The following is a 22,022-nucleotide window of genomic DNA, read 5'->3' as shown; positions in this document are numbered from 1 at the left end:
TGAGTCCAACCTAGTTTTGATTCGAACCCTAGGAAGGAGTGGTTCGTTCCTGTTTGTAATTGAACAGGTCCTTTACTGTGAAATGTTTAACGAGTCCAGTATAGGAGAAACTCGACGTTTTTCTATTTTAGAGAGTCTGAAAACTTAAGAAGACTCCAAGTTGAACTTTTTCGTAGATTTGTGTCCCTCAAGCCCGAAAAAGTATAAAATAATACCTGGGGGAACCGCTTGATCTTGCGACCAAGGAGTACTTTCATAATTAGTGCCACTGACCTGAAAAGTAAAAAGTGATCAAGGACACGTTGTTTTATTTCCAGTATCGAGTTTGAAACGACAAAAACCCAGCAATCTTTTCCTGTTTTTACGGTCAGAAAAGGTCTATAAGGGGACCGTCTTTTAATTCTGTTTTAACGAGTGTAAAAGAAATGCTCGGCAATCTTTTCATATTTTAGGAGTCAGAAAAAGGGCTTAAAAGATTACTCTGATATTTTGGTTCGTGAAAAATGACAATTTTCCCTCTAAATCCCTTTGTCCTGCACAAAAACGACACATTACTCATACCTGTTTAAGATAGGCAAAAATACATTGAAAAATATCCTTCCATGGTGAAAAATGAACAAACCTATCATTCATTCATCCAAAAAACCTATAAAAAGACTTTTTACCATGTCATTTTTACCATTTTACTGTTGAGGTTGAAAAAAGGGCTTTTGGCAAGAAACTTCCCGTGGTCGCTGCGGAGAATCCGACCGTCAGAATCGAACGCCGTCTCTTCCAGGTATTTTACAACATCCTCCTCTTCAATTTCATCCGATTAAAAGTTTGTTTTAGGTTTTAGTTTTGATTTTGGGGGGTTTTGGGTTTCAAAAATCGCTCTGCGGGGTATGTAGGTGCCCTAAGGGTGACCTGCGTCCCCCGACTTTTTCCCACACAGGAAAAAGGTCGGGGGACACAGCCCACCTTCAGGCCAGTTGCGTCCCGACGCTCTGTGTCCTAAATGCGGGGTGCGTCCCCAGCGAAAGGCGGAATTTGAAACCCCAAACCCCAAAAAGAACCATCTGAATTTTCCCAAACTAATTCTAATATTTGTTTCTTGGTGTGTAGGGCACTCACCATGTTGGATTGGAGACAAAGAGAGCACGAGGACGTTGATTTAGCTACAATTAATCATCAACCTTCCATTGATGCCCTAAAAGCATGCGGACTATATAAATACTGGGCCATACCTGGCATGAGGGCTCAGGTGAGATTCTTGGAGTGGCTAGTTGAGAGATGGAACATTCATGAGCAATGCTTTTACATCGGAGGACACCAGCTAGAGATAGAGCCCTCTGACATATACTTTCTCACTGGCTTGCCAAATAGGGGCGAGCAACTCAATCTAGCCGGGACTAGGCTGGGTGGCCAATCCCTTGCTAGTCTCCGGGCAGATTGGTGCATACCCAATGCACACCATGCGAAAGGCGTAGAAATCAAACACATCTCTCTGTGTGAACTCAAGGTTATAGCTTTCACGGTTACCAGAATTTGCGGTGCAGCTGCTTTACATATTGCCACCGGGTCCCAAATGCGGATGGCGATTGACTTTTTCAAAGGCACCATTTTCAACTGGTGTGATGCTGTGTCGGCCAATATGAAGGGCCAACTGACTAGGGCAAAGAACGGACAACTGAAGACCTTTGGATATGGGCCTCTAGTTGTGAGCTTTACCTTAGAGAGAGTTCCGATGTTGATCCCTCAGCAACTCACTGTTGAAATCTTGGGTCCTCGGGAGCCAAAGCTGATACGATGGGTTACGGTGATGGCCCGGCATCCTGACGAGGGCGCGGTGGCTGTTCGATTCCCTGATAGTTATTTTCACTGGTTAGAGGACCAGGTTTTTTCGATCCAGGATTTTCCGTATGCCGGAGTAGATTTTCGAGGTGATCCGGACGTGGTTCTTCCACAGGGAGAACGATGGGACGACAGAGGTACTTTATTTTCCACAAGTTTTCAAATTATATATTTTTTTTTGTTTTTTATATATATCGTCTCAAAACTGACAGTAAAAATTTTCAAAATGCAGATGTTGGTCCACAGCGCCCAGCCAACCTCCGGCCTTTTGAGAGGAGACATCCAGTTGCACCGGTACCGGCCCCACAAGACGTGGCTGCAGAGTCGCTAGCTGAGTTGGAGCAGGATCTAGAGCGTCTGACGGTGGATATACCTGAGACTACCATAGATGATATTCCTATCAGACTTCAGTGCTATGTAGTCACAGTCCCTGGACCGTTTAGGAGGTTTTTGTGTAAGGTAGCCCGTGTAGTGGTGTCGTATAGAGAGCACCACCAGTGATTGGCTAGTCACTTTTGTAGACACATATGACATTTTTGGCTTTTTGTACTTATCATTTTTGCCGATCATAAGGTGTTTTTCAACCTATGATCGAAGACGATGTATATTTTTGACACACTCCTATCTATATATATATATATATATATATATATCATTATTACCGGCTTATCTTGTTTAACATATGTGATGAAATGTTTTTAAATTTACTTGCATGATTATTGTAAATGTCTGTCCAACATTCGAGAAGCAATTGCATCTGCTAATGTATTTAAAGACCTTGGAATATGTTGATATTCAATGTAATCAAATTCACGTTCCAAGAGACGCACTCTCAAAAATAACCTTAATAACACAGGATTTCTAATGGCATATACTCTATTAAGCTGTAATACAACAAGTTCAGAATCCAACCTCACTATCAAACGTCGAATTCCAAATGAAATAGATTCGGATAATAATTCAACCACTGCACTGTATTCTGCAATGTTGTTCGTTGTTTGACCGAGGCTTACCCCATGCATAGAAACTAACTCGTCAGAGGGCGAATAGATAACCCAAGTTGCGGAAGAGATATTCTGTGTACTACGACAAGCACCATCAGCAAATCCAATGTATGTTTGGAGAGGCGTCGACATCTGAAATATACAGAGTAAAACCAAGATAAGCCAGAATAACGACGAAAAACACACTCTCTAAGCTAAGCACACTAACCAAACTAACAAACACACTAGCTAGAAAGAAAACCTAACCTAACTAAAAATTCTCCATACCCACCATTTAAGCATAATACCTCTTTAGGTAAAGTCCATTTCTGGGTTTACCCAAAGAGTCCCCATCAAAATCTACCAGCTCATAAGCCCCTTTTGCTAGCTTTCGCTTTACAATGTAGGGTCCATGCCACATAGGAACGAATTTTCCAGCACCTAGCTTATCGTTAGCTTGATCATATAATAGTACTAGGTCTCCCTCCGAAAAACTTCGAGGGGTCACATTTCTATCATACTGAGCTTTCATTCGCTTCGCGTGAGTCTCGATTGCCAATGCAGCGTCACGTCGAGTCTCATCTAAGTTAGCTAAGTATAATAGACGTTTCTCCTCTTCGGAAGTAGCTGGAAGTAATTCGACAGCCATTTGAAGTGATGGGATTTCGCATTCAATGGGTAACACAGCTTCCAAGCCATAAACTAGCTGGAAAGGAGTGAACCCTGTTGAAGTTTTCACTGAGGTTCGGTATGCCCATAGCGCTGAAAATAACATGTTGTGCCAATTCGACCGATGAATACCAATGGTTCATCGGATCATGATAACCAGAACTTTGTTGATAGACTCAACCAAACCGTTGGCTTGCGGATAATAAGGAGTAGAGCTATCGTGGCGCAAACCAAGCTGGCTTGTAAGCTCAGTCATCATGATGTTTCGAAAATGGCTCCCATGGTCAGTAATGATTGCTTGTGGGACACCAAACCTAGTTATAATATGATTGCATACGAAAACTGCAGCTGTTTTGCCGCTTGCGTCGAATGTAGGCATCGCCTCGGCCCATTTAGTAAAATAATCAACCGCGAGGATGATATACGCATGCCCCCCGGCCGAGTGAGGGTTACAAGTAATAAAGTCGATACCCCATTTGGCGAATGGACAAACGACAATTATAGGGTGAAGAGGAGCAGGTGGTGCGTGCATCTTGCAATCAAACACTTGACAATTGTGGCATTTCCGGACTGCAATGATACAGTCTTTAAACATAGATGGCCAGAAATAGCCAGCGCGCAACACCTTCTGAGCTGTGGCATACCCAGACATATGACCGCCACATGCTCCAGAGTGACAATCATTCAAAACCCTCTCAGCCTCTTCGTGAGTTAAGCAACATCAAAAAACTAAGTCTGCCCCCCGGCGATAAAGTGTATCTCCAATAATTTTGTATTGCTGGGATTGAAATCGAATTTTTCGACGTTCCGACTTTGAAGCTTCAGGCCGAAAGGTTTGGGTTTGGAGATAGATGATTATATCCCCGTACCATGTATCTACAGTACTGATAAGAAACAAAGATTCATCCGCAATGGACTCCTCTGCCACAGTTTCTGTGTCAGCACGCGGGAAATCACACATCAATTCCGCAAAAACTAAGGATTTCTTAGACTTGGACTTCTCAAACTCCAAGTCGAACTCTTGCAGGATAACGATCCATTTAGAGTACTTGCCCCCTAGCAGTTGTTTTTTCAAAATATAAATCATAGGGTTGCAATCCAAAATAACTGTAGTTTTACGGAGAAGAATGTAGTGACGAAAACGCTGGACAGCTTGAACGGCTGCCAAGGCCAATTTCTCCACATGCGAATATTTTAGCTCAGTGGGGTTTAATGTCCTACTAAGATAATATATCACATGTTCCACTCCGAATTCATCTTCTTGAACTAACACCATTCCAATAGTGGATTGCGAAGCTGCGACGTATAAGAAGTAGTCCTGGTTGTAGTTGGGAGAATGCAACAACGGTGCATGGGTCAACGCGTGTTTAAGTGCATCAAAATATTGTTGGGCAATCTCGTCCCAAAAGAATTGAGCGTTCTGTTTCAACAACCGTGTAAAACCTTTAGTGACCTCGGCGTAGTTTGGAATGAATCGGCGTAAAAAGTTCGCTTTCCCTTGCAAACTTTGGAGTTGGCGCAAACTCGAAGGAGGAGGCAATTTGATAATAGCTTCGACCTTCGAGGGATTGACACGAATGCCAGCTTTTGAAACAACAAATCCCAGCAATCGACCCGTCTCTATACAGAAAACACACTTGTGGGGATTCAACCAAATTCGATAATGCCTACACCTCATAAAGATTGCTCGTAAGTGGACAAGGTGATCAGCTCGATGTAAAGAATGAGCAGGCAAATCGTCGAGGTACGGTTGCACAATGTGCTTGATGTCATGAAATGCATAAGACATCGCCCGTTGAAAAGTGGCCCCGGCATTCTTAAGCCCAAAAGGTAATTTGCAATAAGAAAATGTCCCCCATGGACAAATGAATGCCGTTTTTGGTTGGTCGGCAGGTAGAATATTGATTTGATTATAGCCCGAAAAACCATCCATAAAGGAAAACATTTCACTTCCGGCACAATCATCAATAATTTGATCGATATAAGGCATAGGATAGTTTTCTTTTGGACAAGCTCGATTTATATCCCTATAGTCGATACAGATTCTTATTGTTCCTTGTTTCTTGTTGACCGAAACAATATTCGATACCCAATCCGTTAACGGGATTGGATAAATGAAACCTGCTTTCAACAGCTTTTCGACTTCTGCTTTAATCGCAGCCGCTTTCCGAGGGTGAATCTGACGCAACCGTTGCCGGACGGGTTTAGCATCCGGGTAGGTCTTTATTTCATAAACAACAATGGCAGGATCGATTCCCGGCATTTCCTCGTAAGACCAGGCAAACACATCGCGGAATTCTTGGAATAGGGCCTTGTAAGTTTGGATTTCATCTTCTGTACATGAGGCACCTATATGAATGTTTTCCTCGATTCCGGGCTTCACTGAAATATCAACGGGAATAGTGCGAGAAATATTCCCTAAATTCAACTCTGAATCAGAATGTTTCGTTGGATTCTGAGCGCCTTTGACATATTCAGCGGTAAAGATAGATGAAAAATCATTTTCAAAAGCATCATCCTTAGGTAAAAACGAAGATCTGTGATGGAGATCTTCCCATGGTAGATCGTCTACACTTAGGATTTCGCGAAGTTGTTCGTCAGATGACACGACTTCGGGAAACGCTATCCATTCTAAGGTTGAGGTGAAAAGTGATTCTTCACTGACCACATTCATTTGGTCGAGCTCGGTTGAACGCGAGTTGGTAAAAGACATGACAGCTTCATAAGCAATTTCATATGGACTCAAAGGCATAGCATCACCGAATGAGTCTATCTCAGATTTAGATGGGATGATCCAAGGATCATCATAAATAATGTTTTCTGATGTAATCATATGAATTGATGCAAATGAAGGGTCTGCGTTGATTGGAGGGAAAGGAAAAGTTCCCAGTAAACCGGAATCTTTAACTAAACCTACGCCAACGTCCCTATAGGGGATTGTCGTCTTACCGACATGCTGGATACTCTCTGAAGAGGCTGGGTCGGATGAAAAGTATGTCAGCTGATCAATGGTCACGATCTTACCGTTATATGGAAACTTTATTACTCTGAAGACCGATGAAACGACTGCTGTCATAGCATATGACCAACTTCGACCCAAAAGAAGGTTGTAGTCTAGAGGGGCATCAACCACCTCTACATCCAGACTAACGATTTTTCCTTCTACCCCTATAGGTAATTCCTGTAGAATACCAAACGGACGGAACCCACGGCCATCAAAGGCCTTAAGGATGGTCGGGGATTGGTTCAACGAAGGAGAACCAAGCGATCTCCAACATTGAATCGACATAATACACGTAGAAGCTCCCTCATCAATCACAGTGCGATGAATAGGCATGTTTTTTACTATCACTGGAATTTGGAAAGCCATTTGATGGGGGAGATGCGGTGTACTACTTTCTAGATCGAAGATTATCAGGTTCGGGTCCTGAACATCAACAGCTCCGATAGCCGACAAAAGTAATTTTCGTTGTGCTGGGCATGATTGCAACACTTCTAAAGCCGACATTGCTGAGGGTGAAACAGCTAAGTCGTCAACAATGTTGTAATTCTAGGCCGCTCTCGCATGTGGATTGAAAGCAGACCTTCGAAGTACACCCTTGGCGGGCGGTTTAATTACTAGGTCCGGGTTAGGTTTCTCGATCTGTAGTGGATCGGAACCAGGAGCTGAGGTTGATGGGTTAGAGTGAGAAGATTCTACTTCCTTACCATCAACAGGATTCTTACTACCATAATCTTGCGATCGAGTCACAATCCTCACATGAGACATCATCAAAATGGGTTCTTCACTGGCAGTCAAGGAAGAACCTATCATCTTACTTTCCTGCTTTGGAAATGGATCTTTTAACACAGCAGGAGTGGGAGAACCTTTGACTATTTTCACAACCTCGGCCCGATGAGGGCAATCTTTCGTAAAATGATCCTCTTCACAAATAAGACAAGGATATCGAGGTTTGCGCTTTTCGTCATTGGTTTCCGACTTTTCCGTTTTCTCCTTCGGAGCCTTGTCTGCTTTAGCCTTCTTCTTTCCTTTCTTCTTTCCACCGTTTTTTGATTTGGCCGTAGATGACTCTACAACATGAATATCGGCGGAAAGTTCAGGAGAAGACTCTCCTGTCGGGGAATCAGGCAAAGTGATAATAGGAGTAGTTGAAGCCTTGGAAGACTTCTTCTTTCTCTTTGTATTCACGATACCAATCATACCATCAGCGGCATGAGATCCCGAAGGAGCAGCAGCGATTTGATTCGACTTTGGAAGATCTGGAATCTTCTCGTGTAATGTACCCGACTGAGTGTAAACTAAGTCAAGGTACTGCGCCTGAGCAATGACTTGCTCCTCAGTAACTACTCCGGCCTTAGCTACATCTTCAGTAATCTTCGGTAATAATGATTTAACAAACCATTCAGCTAAGATTTGGTCCGGGATAAAAACTTTCACTAACCTTCTTCGACGTCTCCACTCATGAATGTGATCAGAAATATACGTGGACGTTGATTGTTTTAGTGAAGTTAATAACTCCGTGCCATTATCGTATTTGACCGGCAACTGAAAGTGAGTTAAGAACGAGGTAGCTAACTGGCTAAAATTGTAAAAAGAGGCTCGTGGTAACTCAATGTACCACTTGGCCGCGACACCAATGAGTGTATGCTGGAAAAGACATAAGCGGATCGAATCATCCGAGATAGAATTTGAAGCACACCAGAGGTGGTAAGTCATCACATGATTGGACGGATCCTCTCCAGACTTACCTTCGAACTTGGGTATATCACTGGGCAACTTATTTGGCATTGGCGGCCAGAACGGAAGATATTGAATTGGATCGTTCGTTAGGCGCGTCAAGTCTGGTAAATCCAAAGTTGCGATAAACGGTAACTGCCGGTTAGGATCTCTAAAACTCTGGGTCACAAGACCAGTCCCAGAGGAGGATATCCAGGATAACTAGGAACAGGAGTCGCATTTGGGATATTATATCCTCCTGGAAAACCAGGATTAACCGGACCGTACTGGGGTTGTTGAGGTTGTTGATAAGTGTACCCAGGATACGGTTGATACTGGTAAACTGGTTGTTGGACAGCTTGCCCAGGTTGGTACTGTCCCTGGTACGATTGTTGAACAAATTGAGGTTGAGTAGTGACAACCGTACTTATACCAGGCTGACCTGTAGGCATCTGGACCGTGGTTTGAATCGTAGATCCGGACAACGGTAAAGATGTCTGAGGAGTGGTTACAGAGACAGTAGAAACCGGAGTTGTCGATACTCCAGAAGTAAGTGCGGCAGATGTAGCAGTAGTTGCAGCAGCCGTTTGAGATGGAGTACTAGGTGCAATTGGCGGCTGAGTAACTACCGAAGTTACAGAAGTTTGAACATTTGACTGGACAGGTTGCGGTTGCTGGGGTGGACCAGAAACTACGGGTTGTCCAGCTTGAGGTACCAACTGTAAACTTGGCTGCAACACCTGTTGACCTTGTGATGGATCCCACACTAACATTCCGGGGTATTGACCCGTAACAGGTTGAGGATACTGAGATCCATAACCGGATTGAGGATAGGATTGATAATTGACAGGTGTAGTTCCCATACCTGGAACATATGACTGACCTTGAGGTGGTTGATAACCTTGACTCGAGTATTGACCTTGAGGTTGATAACCTTGAGGTAAATACGGATACTGGGGTTGACCTTGACCTTGAGGTTGATACCCTTGAGGTTGATACCCTTGAGGTTGCCATCCTTGAGGTTGATATTGATACTGAGGTTGACCCTGGGGTACATATTGAGGCTGGGGTTGACCTTGAGGCATATATTGCACCATAGGTACATGCTGACCTTGAGGTTGCCCCCCAGACACGATTTGTGTACCTTGAGGTTGCCCCCCAGGCGGTAATTGGCCACCTTGAGGTTGGAAAATGGGAACTGAACCTGACATCATGTAAATGTCTCCTACACCCAATGGTATATTACCATTGTTTCCAGCAAATGACCCATGATCAATGGGTTGAGGAGATGCCCCCGCAAAGGTACCAGAAAGTGATTGATACCCGGTGGGAACAGAAGAACCGTCGTGTAAGAAATATTCAGGACTTTGAGTAAACACGGACGACTGACCAGACATATTTACAGGAGTATAAATACCTCCAGGTGGAAAGGGAGTACGAGGTGTAGAAAAACCTACCCCTGAGTTGTCTAAATAATTGGTTAACGAAAGGTACCAAGTAGTACTTCTAGGAGGACTGTAAAAGATAGATTCACGCTCCCTTAGATCAATAGTAAGTTGATCTTCAAGGTTAGAGACACCTATTTCTTCCTCTGGAGCAAGTTCTTCAATAGCAATCAGACAAGTAGGAAGATTTTCGGTGATAACTCATTCTACTCTCGGTGAATCTGGAACACTAGAAGTCGGAGTAACAGGTTCAGATATTTCAGGTTCTTCGCCTGTATCACTAGCAGACGAAAAACTACCAACAAGTTCAGAAACTGTAACAGCTTCGGGATTATAACCTGTCTCTAAACCATGGTAATCTGAATGGACTACCAAGGAAGATTCTCCTTCTTCAGGTGAACCTACTCTACTGCCACTAGGAGGAGTTACAAATACCTTTAAACCTTCTAAATTACTGGGGTCGTCTCGAGGAGGTTCACCCCGAAGTCTACGGGATCTTCTCAACAATTCGGCCACAGAAACAACTTCAGGAGACTGGCCCCGAAGTCTACGGGACTGTCTCGGTAATTCCGCCATAGCTAAAACTTTTAACTACTACACACGAAAACAAAATAAAATTTCAAATCAAACCACCTAAAGTCTCTAAAAAACCAAACAAATTTGAATCACACACCTAAAGAATCTAGGGCATCAAACCAAGCACAAACAATAGCCTTCCAGACCGAAAACGCTAGTTGGAGATGAAACCCAACATCGCCGGATTCAGTACAGAAGTGGCGGGTGGAACAGTTACCCCGGCAACCTGCTTAATGAATAGACCGGCACAAGTTCCTCCACTTTAACCGTCTCGAGTGAAGTGAACCCCCCGGAAAATCCAAGTGAGTCTAGCCAACGTCTGCTCCAGGTACAGTGGGATCTTCCCTCCACCGTCACCTCGGTAGAATCCTAAATATAATGGTCACTAAGGTTACCAACCGCAACAAATGCACCTAGGGGAATAGTCTACACTCTGACAGCACGCAAGTGCAGAGTATCAAGCTCAATCCCCTTGTCGGTTCCTTGAAAATAATCCAAGGTTTACCGACAAGTGACCCCTGGCTCCTCGACAATGGTTAATCCGAGGTTTACCGTTTGTAATACATGCGTGTCTGGCGTCGTTCCCAACGAGGGGGGATTGATCCCCTCACTGGTTCAGACACGAGCTCGTGCTTCTCCTTTAAGAGGAGCTTTCCCAGAGTACAAATGAGACAATTGGATTTATTCTATCACAAGATAAGCTACTTGTTTAGTTTTGTTGCCTTGGAGAGTTAATTACTCACCTACTCCAAGACACTAGCCTGATCTAAATTGGTGTTTCAGAGCCCTAGTAAATAAAAGTTACTACGTTGATTTTACTTTAAGCGTTAATTTTATGGTTTTTCTTAAAGACAAAAGGTAGCGGAAGTGAAACCAATGGTGTGTAGACTCGACTCAAACCACTACAAAGATGCACCTAAGATGATTTACGCTACTTTTCTCTTTCAATGAAATTCCTAACTAAGAGAGTTGAGAGATGCAAATTTTATAGAAAACAACTTTCTTAGTAAAGACAATCAAAGAAACAATTCTCTTTATCTTTTCAAGCATACAAATATGACCACTCCTTACGTGCACGAAAAACTCTTTTTCTTTCAAAATGCCTCAAAGCTACTTGAAACAAAACTTTTCAAAGGAGATGTTTTTGTATTTTCTCTTATTTAATAAAGCATATAAATCTATTTTAACGAAAATCAATCTCAAAAGCTATAAAATCTATGAAAACTTGACTCACAAGCAAATCAAAAAGAAATTTACACTAAGTAAACATAACGAGGCAAGAGCCTACAAAGATGATTCTAGGTTGTTTTACTTGACCACAATCAAGTCAAGGACTATCTAATGCAGAATCAAAAGACCAGTCAAAACAAAACTCAAATCTTTTTGTTCTTTTTGTAAAATGGAATTCAATACTCAATCAACAAGCACTTCGAAATTTGCCAAAGAGACAACTCAATGGTAAGTTGCTCTCACAGGTACACTTTATGACAGGTCTGACTTCTAAGAATGCTGACAAAACCAGAGAGATCTAAGGCTTGACAACTTCTACCGCCAAAGTCACTACAAGACCTACTCAAAAATCAAACCCTAGGGCTTAAACGTCTATGAAATCCACTAAAACACTCAATGCTATCGAAACAAGTTCAGGTGAAGATCTTTGACAAGAGACTAATGGATCTGGGCAGTAAAAACTAAGAAAAAGCAAAATCTAAAAGAAAAAATGCAAAAAATGGAATTTTCTTAAATTTTAGCAGGGGACGTAGGCAACCCCTTAAGACAGGTGCGGGCCCGCTCTGTGCACACAGCGAAAGTGCGTCCAGGGACGCACTGTGCAATACTTAGAGGGTGCGTCCTACTGGAAAATTAAAAAAAAACTAAATTGAATCTAACCCTAAGCTAACCCACCCAAAAACAAAGTCACAGAGCCAAAAACCAGAAAATAAATGACTTTTCTCAGAGCAAAGTTGCATACAAAGGAAAAGACTTTCACATCAATGGAGTCCCCAGCGGAGTCGCCAATTTGTCAAGCGGAAAGAGTCGATTGTGCGGACACAACCAACCTCCCTAGGAGCCTAAGACTCTCTAGTGACAAACAAGACAAATAAGAACAATCCTTCTCTAAACATGCATTTACTATATAAGAAATCAAGTGTTTAGATCCTACCTGTAGTCCAACGCTGTTGTAGCAGTCCAGCTCCGCTGATCCGGATGAGCTCCTCCTTCACTTTGAAACCTGCATCCACTAACAATCAAACGATTAAATAGCACTTGATAATCTCATAGAATAAAACATATTTAACACATAGACCAAGGAGTACATGAAACAACTCATAAATAACAAGTTATTGAGAAGAATGGACTCATTTGCATTAATAGGTAACAAAAGGAACAAATACAACCTGAGCCTTGGTGTTGTGCAAGTCCCTCCCAGGGTCCATCAAGAGTTCTCCTTTACTTTGACAAAGCTCACCCACTTCCAAATAGAACAAGCAAAGACGGTAATCTCTCCTCACAAGCTTCTAAATGGGAGTCCTAATTCCAGCAGCATCTACCCTTAGAAATGTATAGCTTCCAACCTCTTCTCCTTCTGGCCCAATGCCTGTATTTATAGTGCTCAAGAGGAAGTTAATCAGGTCCACCATCAATGGGATAATCCCCTCTTTGGATGGGATAGCTCCCTTATTGATGGGATAAGTTCCTCTTTGGTAGGGGTACATGACCCATCTGGAGGCGCTCAATATACGTTGAACAACATTCTAGAATGCTCTAGAAATGACCACAAGTAACTTTTTAAAGATGAAACTTGTGCATTTTGACCTTTACAGGGGGACACACCTGCCCCTTTACATACAGAGCGTCCAAGGACGCAGCTTTTGTGAACATTGGGTGCGTACCCGCAGGTAAGGTTGAGAGAACCTGCGTACCCAGAGATAAATACATTTATAAAGACTTTCTCTCTTTTTGGAGTTTGACATGGAGAGTAGAGGCATAAGACTTGCCTAAGAGGATAGCATGACTGTTGATGGAGTCATACTAACTGTAAATAGCCATGGTGACATTTTTTAGTGTAACACTTGCTAACTTGCCTTCAATGTTGTGATGCATCTTCACTTGTGTGTTCCCTTATTAATTGCATGCTATCACAGGTTTCCAAGGGGCGCACTCATCTCAACCCCTGTGTGTTAGAACCTCTGATGCACCTTCCTTGGCACACTATAGCTATCACACCCTTGTTACCAAAAGAGTTATCTTACTTGCCTCTGTGCAAAATCTCTGTCAAGGAATTATCGTACGAACCACTGTTGGGAATCCTACACCAAACGGTCTAAGGTCTAATTGAGACTTATTACTGGGGAGATACCCTGACATGTTGGCGGGTCTAGCACCGTCAACACGAGGAGAAAGTGCTCTTGACTGTAATGTTCCGCTATTGGGGCTAGTGGCTGTCAATGGTGTATGTATGGATGAAAATTTCACTTATAATAATAGTAATAATAGAGCCAACACGCTTTCATGGATACGTTGCTATTGTAGTTGGAATATTTTGGTTTCTTTAGCAATGTATGTTTTTTAACTTACACATTTTCTTATGAACTACTTTGTCTGCAATTGTATGAATCTTGTTGAATGCATGTTGTTGGATTAACCCATCACTTTGGTTTGTGGAATATTCCATATTTCAACTTGTGATGTCATTCCGCTCGTGTGTCCCTTTCAGGCTGTGTACTATTACAGGCTTCTAAGGGGTACACTTTCTTTTCCCCTCCATGTGTTAGAACCCCCATGCATCTCACTTGACTCACTGAAAGGTCACACACTTGCTTCAAGCCAAAGTTATCATACTTATATTTGCATGCTACTGCGGTCAAGGGATTACACTACCACCCACTGTTGGGACTCCCACTCCAGATGGTCTGAGGTCTAGTTGGGACTTCTTACCAGGGAGATCCCCTGAATGTTGGTAGGTCCAGTACCGTCAAAATTTCAGGTGCTAGAAGGAGGGCCAAATGACAAGCTGATCCCTTGAAGTCTATTTTGAATTTTTGCACATCATTCATGACTTATATCACAATCACAACCCTGACAAGTTTTTTTCATGCTACTGATTTCGATTTGTTGGTGGATGTTACATATGACTTGTCATGACTGAAATTTGATAGCGAAAGTGGAACATCCTTGTTAATTCATGTAGTTTCCATTCTGGGTTTCTGCGACAACAATGAGGTCCCCTCAGACAATATTGCCTATGGGTTGTTTGCTTTCATATTTGAAGGGCACATCAAGAAATGGTGTCACACATTGCCCGCAACCTTTATAAACTCTTTCGAGAACATGATTAGAGAATTAGGCCATGATTTAATCTTTTATGACCGTAAATCATTTCATCATAAAATTTTAAAATTGTGAAAAGCACCCGACGAATCAACTGTGCACTTTTATGATCGTTTTCATCATTACTATTTTGAATTTCCAGAAGATGAAGTTGATTGGAAATTTTTGAATGAAAGATTTTAGTATCTTATTCACATTGCTCAGGATCCACATGAGTTAGAATATTTTGAACCCCTCCCAACATACCTCGGGGTTATAGCTTCAAAATCTGAGACAGACAAGGTTTCTGTCCTAGATGACCCTCTATTCCCTTGTCATTAAACAACTCTAGCTCCACAGGATGAGGAGGGAGAAATTGTGAACCTACCTGTTGAAATGTCACCATCTCCTTCTACCCCACCTACTTTAGATTTCTTCGCAGATTTGGACTGCAAGCCTGATGGTTGTCACGTGGTCCCATTCGCTCAGCCTGCATCCACTGGTTCCTTTGATCCTTCAGATTTTGGTATGTTGTGTTCATATATTCTGGACTTCACATGTGTTGTTCACGAGAGTCAAGTTGTGGAAGGAGTTAGTGTTGAAAAATCAACCTGTGCTCTCATTTTTGATGAGTATGTGTGGGAATCTAAACATGAAGTTGCGGTGAAGGACGACCTCCTTCGGTTCGCACCTCGTCCTCTTTATCCTGACCTCTTCTGAGCTTCTGCCATTTCTAATTCCTCTTATGAAAATATATCTTAGGATGTTTCCACTTCCAATAATTTACAAAAAACGTGGGATGTCATTCTATCATCTCATTGTAGAGAGGACAAATATTTCTTCTCGGATTCCTATGATTCGTCAAATCATGAGGATGCCATTGTCCATATTGAATTTTATGGTTGTGGATGTCATGATGTTTTCACTCATTCGTGTGATCATGATTCTGATTCACCTACTATTGATATTTCTAAGCCACTGGTCTTTGGCGATCCATTCTCTTATGAAGTGGAAACTCCTCAAGCTGTTGAGGCACTTCAGCCCGAGCTGATAGTTATCTCAAGTTCTCGTATCCTTGAGGTCAACTAAACTTCCAATCAGAAATCTATTGAATCTCCCCACGCTCCTCATCACTCTTCTGTTCACATTGAAAATCAATCCAATTCACAGTTTTCACATCCTCCACTAGATTCACACAATCCTATTGCTCATGCATTAGAGGATTCATACGTGGCAAGCAGTTTTGGAAAAAAAAAAAAAAAAATCTTCTTTCTTCCTATTTTCTCATTTGTCTTGTTCAAAGGTGTGTACACTCTTTTCATCCATGTGCAGTGGAACACAACACCATGATACGTCTGCAGAGAGCCTTTCATGTGTTTTCAAATTTTTCTTTTATGTGGATGCATTCAACCTTTGAACGTTTTGGTTCCATTTCTTTATCTTTCTTGTTTGTTAGGATGCTTGAATATATTTCTCGTCAACTATGTCATCACCTACATGGGTCAACCAATATGCCGGTGGCTACATTGGAAATATCACTTCACGTGAGTTGGCCCATGCTCTCATTAGCTTAGGAGTAGGATTAGTGTTTGATTTTCTATTTTTCTTTTCTTGTCTTACTACTTTCCTTTGCTTCTTTTCTTGTGCACCCATAGGATTAGTTTCCACATGAAACTGTGTTTGGATTCCTGAGACAAGTAGGGTGAAATAAGAGAGGACTTGTACAACTATCACTTGGTTATCTTTCTATCCCCTCTCCTTATGAATATCTTTCATTTATTCTAGTCAATGATACCCTGATGGAAAATACTGTTGTAACTCTGATACCACTTTTTATAGCTCTGATACCACTTGTTATAGCTCCGATACCACTTTTTATAGCTCTGATACCACTTGTTGTAGATCTGATATGAAAATATAAGATAATGCAAATAAACCCAAGAAATAACAAGATCTGAATATAGATAGAAATTATTCACTTTATTGATCAAACCCTTAAGGTAGGGCAACACCATATATTCACTCCTTAAGGAAGGAGAACACTCCACAAGCCATATGCCTGTTCATACAATAATCCTTCACTATCTTCTAACCCGGAAATACTATAGATCTAATATGAAAATATAAGATAACGCAAATAAACCCAGAAGTAATATGAAATGATTCTTTATAGATCAAACCCTTAAAGTAGGGAAACACCATACATTCACTCCTTAAGGAAGGAGAACACTCCACAAGCCATATGCCTATTCATATAATAATCCTTCACTCTTCCTTCACTCTCTCCATGTGGAGTCTTTAGCCTCTATATAGGCCTCATATATACAATACCACAATACCATGGGTCATTACCATGGTTCCCTCATACCATCAACTAATACCATGGGCTCATTACATTATTATTAACTACTTGTGGCCCCTTACATGATATGGGTTAACCACCTTATTTATTACTATGGCCCATCCCATTATTACATTATTACCTTGGGTACCTCCCTTGGTACCCCATATTATCCCCCCTAGGTATATAACAAATACATTCCTTTCGGAGTAAGTCTTGGTGAAATCACAATGCTTACACTTTTAAATAGTATGACCTACTCTAATAAGCTTTCTATATTCGGTTAACCGTTGTCAACTCAGTCAAACAGAGTAAGGATATGGGGAAAACCTTAACAATTATGTTAGAGGTGTTATCACTCCACCAGATCTCCAATGCTGAGGAAGATTCTAGCTAAGGTAACCACAAACCAACCTTTTGACTTGGTAGCTAGCCTTACCAAGCTAGAGAGGGCTCTCTCCAAAGGATCATAACAAGTACGGATGGATAGATTATGGTTTTAGGCTAGATATGATGTGGAGAGGTTGTTTTATTTGATTTGGTGGGGTTGTTGGAAGAGGATTAGGTAAAAGATGACCAGGTCAACGAAAATGAGGGTATGGTTACAGACATCTGATGGAGCAAGGTAGGTAGGTACTCAAAAACTTTAAGGTTCTGAAGTGAGATGGATAAGACCCGTGAGATGCTAGAAAGATAAATACAAGCATGTATTCCTTCTAAACTAAAGAAACTGGAAAAATTATGAAGATTTCCCTAAAACAAAGCATATAAAATGTATTCTGCTCATCAACTTGAAAATCAACATATCATAGAAGTGAAGTGAAATATGGGAGTACAAAACATTCAAACATATGCAACATAAGAAGAAACTTAGTCAAAATTCCATACCATAGGTATTCCACCAAAATAGATACAAATTATTCATTAAATTCTGTCAAACACTGATTACACTAGTGTATTTGTTCAATAGCCAAGAATCCAACTCATTCCGACCTGTGAAATGACTAAGAAAATACATAACATAGGCCTCAAAACAACTTAGCCTAGCCTCAGGGGTCTAATCCATGAGAGGAGGAGCTATTGCAAGAAAGGCTGAACTGATAGCTAGAATATAGGGTGGTCAAAGTGACTCATCCCTAACTTAAGAAAACTGATTCATTACATGCCATGTAGGCCATTTAACTAATGTATTTACCCTAGATAACAGTAAAAAACATAATAATTACATCATCTTGATCAATTACATGAGTAAAACATCAATTTCTCCTAGGTGAAAGTCAATTTAGAGTGAAACAGTGAAAATTGCATAAGAACCAGAATCAACCAGCAACCAGCCGCCCGCCCGGATGGTGGCTGGGTGATTCCCGGAATCAACCAGCCATCAGCCGGGTGGCCAGCTGGTGGCTCGTTGATTCCCAGAATCAAACAACCACCAGCCACCCGCCCGGCTGGTGGCTGGTTGATTCTCGGAATCAACTAGCCACCAACCGGCCACCCGGTTGATGGCTGGTTGATTCCCGGAATCAACCAGCCACAAAATGATCGCTCGGTTGGTAGTTGGTTGATTCTGGGATTCAACCAACCATCAACTGGCCGCCCGGCTAGTGGCAGGTTGATTCCGGGAATCAATCAGCCACCAGTTGGTCGCCCCGCTGGTGGCTGGTTGATTCCGGGAATCAACGAGCCACCTGCCGGGCAGAGCCACCAGCTGAGCAGGTGGCTGGTGACTGGTTGATTCCGGGAATCAACCAGCCACCAGATGGCCGCCCGGCTGGTGGTTGGTTGATCATGGGAATCAACCAGCCACCAGCCGCCCGCCCGCCCGGTGGCTTATTGATTCACGGAATCATCCAGCCACCAGCCAGGCGGGGGAATCAATCAGTGGCCCAGTTGTTGGCTGGTTGATTCCGGGAATCAACCAGCCACCAGCTGGCCACCCGGCTGGTGCCTAGTTGATTACGGGAATCAACCAGCCATCAGCCAGGCGGAGCCACCAGCCAGGAGGGTGGCTGGTTGATTCCGGGAATCACCCAACCCCAGCCCGGCGGGTGGCTAGTGGCTAGTTGATTCTGCCTGGTGTCAACCTGCCACCAGCCGCCCGCCTGGCTGGTGGCATGGTGATTCCCAGAATCAACCAACCACCGGCCGGGCGGGTAGCTGGTGGCTGATTGAATCCCGGAGTCAACCAACCACCAGCCGGGCGGCTAGCTGGTGGCTGGTTGAATCCCGGAATCAACCAGGCACCAATCGGGCAACCGGTAGGTTACTGGTTGATTCCGGGATTTAACCGGCCACCAGCTGGCCGCCCGGCTAGTGGCAGGTTCATTTCGGGAATCAACCAGCCACTAGCCGGGCGAAGCCACCAGCCGGGTGGGTGGCTAGTTGATTCCGGGAATCAACAAGCCACCTGCTGGTCGCCCGGTTGGTGGCTGGTTGATTCCAGAAATCAACGATCCACTAGTCGCCCACCCGGCTGGTGGCTGGATGATTCTGGGAATCAACCAGCCACCAGCCGTTCGCCCAGCTAGTGGCTGGTTGATTCCAAGAATCACTGCCCGGTGGTGGCTAGTTGATTCCGGGAATAGCTGGTGGCTGTTGATTCCGGGAATCAAACAGCCACTAGCCTCCCGCCCGGCTGGTGGCTGGTTGATTCCCGGAATCAACCTGCCACCAGCCGTGCGGCCAGCTGGTGGCTGGTTGATTCCCGGAATCAACCAGCCACCAACCGGGCGACCGGTTGGTGGCTGGTTGATTCCGGGAATCAACCAGCCACCAGCTGGCCACCCAGTTGGTGGCTGGTTGATTCCCAGAATCAACCAGCCACCCGCTTGGTGGCTGGGGGATTCCCGGAATCAACCAGTCACCGGCTGGGCGAGCGGCTGGTGACTGGTTGATTCCTGGAATCAACCAGCCACTAGCCGCCCGCCCGGCTGGTGGCTGGTTGATTCTAGGAAGGCAATCAGTTGGTGGCTGGTTGATTCCTGCAATCACCCAGCCACCAACCGGCCACCCGGTTGGTGGCTGGGTGATTGCCCCGCCTGGCTGGTGGCTGGGTGATTCCGGGAAACACCCAGCCACTAGCCGGACGACCAGTTGATGGCTGGTTGATTTTGGGAATCAACCAGTCACCTGTTGGGCGACAACCACCAGCTAATCGCCCAACTGGTGGCTGGATGATTCCGAGAATCACCCCAGCCACCAGTCAGGCAGCCGACTGGTGGCTGGTTGATTCTCGGAATCAACCAACCACTAGCCGGCCGACCGCCTGGTGGCTGGTTGATTCCCGGAATCACACAGCCACCAGCCAGGCGGGCGAGTGGTGGCTGGTGCGGCCGCCTAGTGGCTGGTTGATTCCGGGATTGAACCAGCCAGCAGTTGAGTGGCCAACTGGTGGTGGTGGCTGGTTGATTCCAGAATAAACCAGCCACTAGCTGGTCGCCCGGCTAGTGGCTGGTTGATTCCCGGAATCACCTAGCTACCAGCCGGGCGGGCAGCTAGTCGTTGGTTGATTTCCGGAATCAACCAGCCACTAGCCGGCCACTGAGCTAGTGGCTGGTTGATTCCCGAAATTACCCAGCCCAGCCACCAGCCGGGCGGCCAGCTAGTGGTAGGTTGATTCGCGGAATCAACTATCCACCAGCCGCCTGGCGGCGGCTGGTGGATAGTTGATTCCGCGAATCAACCTACCACTAGCTGGCCGCCCGGCTGGTGGCTGGTTGATTCCCGGAATCACCCAGCCACTAGCCGGGCAGGCGGCTGGTGGCTGGTTGATTCCCGGAATCAACCAACCACCAGCCGCGCGTGCGGCTGGTGGCTGGGTGACTCCAGGAATCAACCAGCCACCAGCCGGGCGGGCGGCTGTTGGGTGGTTGGTTCCCGACTGACTGGTGGTTGGTTGATTCCCGGAATCAACGAGTGGCCGGCCGGTGTCTGATTGATTCCCGGAATCACATAGCCACCAGCCAGCCGGGAACCAACCACCCACCAGCCGCCAGCCCGGAATCAACCAGCCATCAACCTGGTGGCTGGTCCGCCAGTCGGGAATCAACCAGCCATCAACTGGGTGGCTAGTCCACCAGCCGCCCGCCCGTCCGGTGGCTCGTTGATTCCGGGAATCACCCAGCCACCAGCCACCCACTGGCCGGTGGCTGGTTGATTCCGGGAATCAACGAGCCACGAACTGGCCGCCCGACTGGTGGCTTGTTCATTCCGGGAATCAACGAGCCACGAACTGGCCGCCCGGCTGGTGGCTTGTTCATTCCGGGAATCAACGAGCCACCAACTTCTGCCTGGCTGGTGGCTGGTTGATTCCAGGAATCAACGAGCCACCAACCGCCCGCCCCGCCGGTGGCTGGTGGTTCGTTGATTCTCGGAATCAACCAGCCACCGGCTGGGCGAGCGGGTGGTGGCTCATTGATTCCCAGAATCACCAATCACCAGCCAGGCGGCCAGCTGGTGTCTTGTTGATTCCCGGAATCAAACAGCCACCAGCCACCCGCCCGGCTGGTGGCTAGTTGATTCCCGGAATCAACCAGCCACCAACCGATTGCCCGGTTGGTGGTTGGTTGATTCCGAGATTCAAACAGCCACTAGCTGGCCGCCCGACTAGTGGCAGGTTGATTCCAGGAATCAACCAGCCACCAGCTGGCCGCTCCGCTGGTGGCTGGTTGATTCTGGGAATCAACCAGCCACCTACCGGGCAGAGCCACCAGCCGAGAGGGCAGCTGGTGACTGGTTGATTCCGGGAATCAACCAGCCATCAGATGGCCGCTCGGCTGGTGGCTGGTTGATTCCCGGAATCATCGAGCCACTAGCCGCCTCACCGGCCGGTGGCTGGTTTATTCCTGGAATCAACCAGCCACCAGCCGCCCACCCGGCTAATGGCTCATTGATTCCCGGAATCATTCAGCCACCAGCCGGGCGGGGGAATCAATCAGCCGCCCGCTTGGTGGCTGGTTGATTCTGGGAATCAACCACCCACCAGCTCGCTGCCCGGATGGTGCGTAGTTGATTCCAGGAATCAACCAGCCACCAGTCGGGCGGAGCCACCAGCCGAGAGGGTGGCTGGTGGCTGGTTGATTCCGAGAATCAACATGCTACCAGCCGCCCGCCCGGCCGGTGGCTGGTTGATTCAGGGAATCACCCAG

The sequence above is a fragment of the Pinus tabuliformis genome, chromosome 8, assembly GCF_031772625.1.
Source record: "Pinus tabuliformis cultivar Carrire ecotype Pingquan chromosome 8, CPIR1, whole genome shotgun sequence".
Classification (NCBI taxonomy): Eukaryota; Viridiplantae; Streptophyta; class Pinopsida; order Pinales; family Pinaceae; genus Pinus; species Pinus tabuliformis.
The sequence above is the reverse complement of the archived record's forward strand: the minus strand, read 5'-3'. Positions refer to the sequence as shown.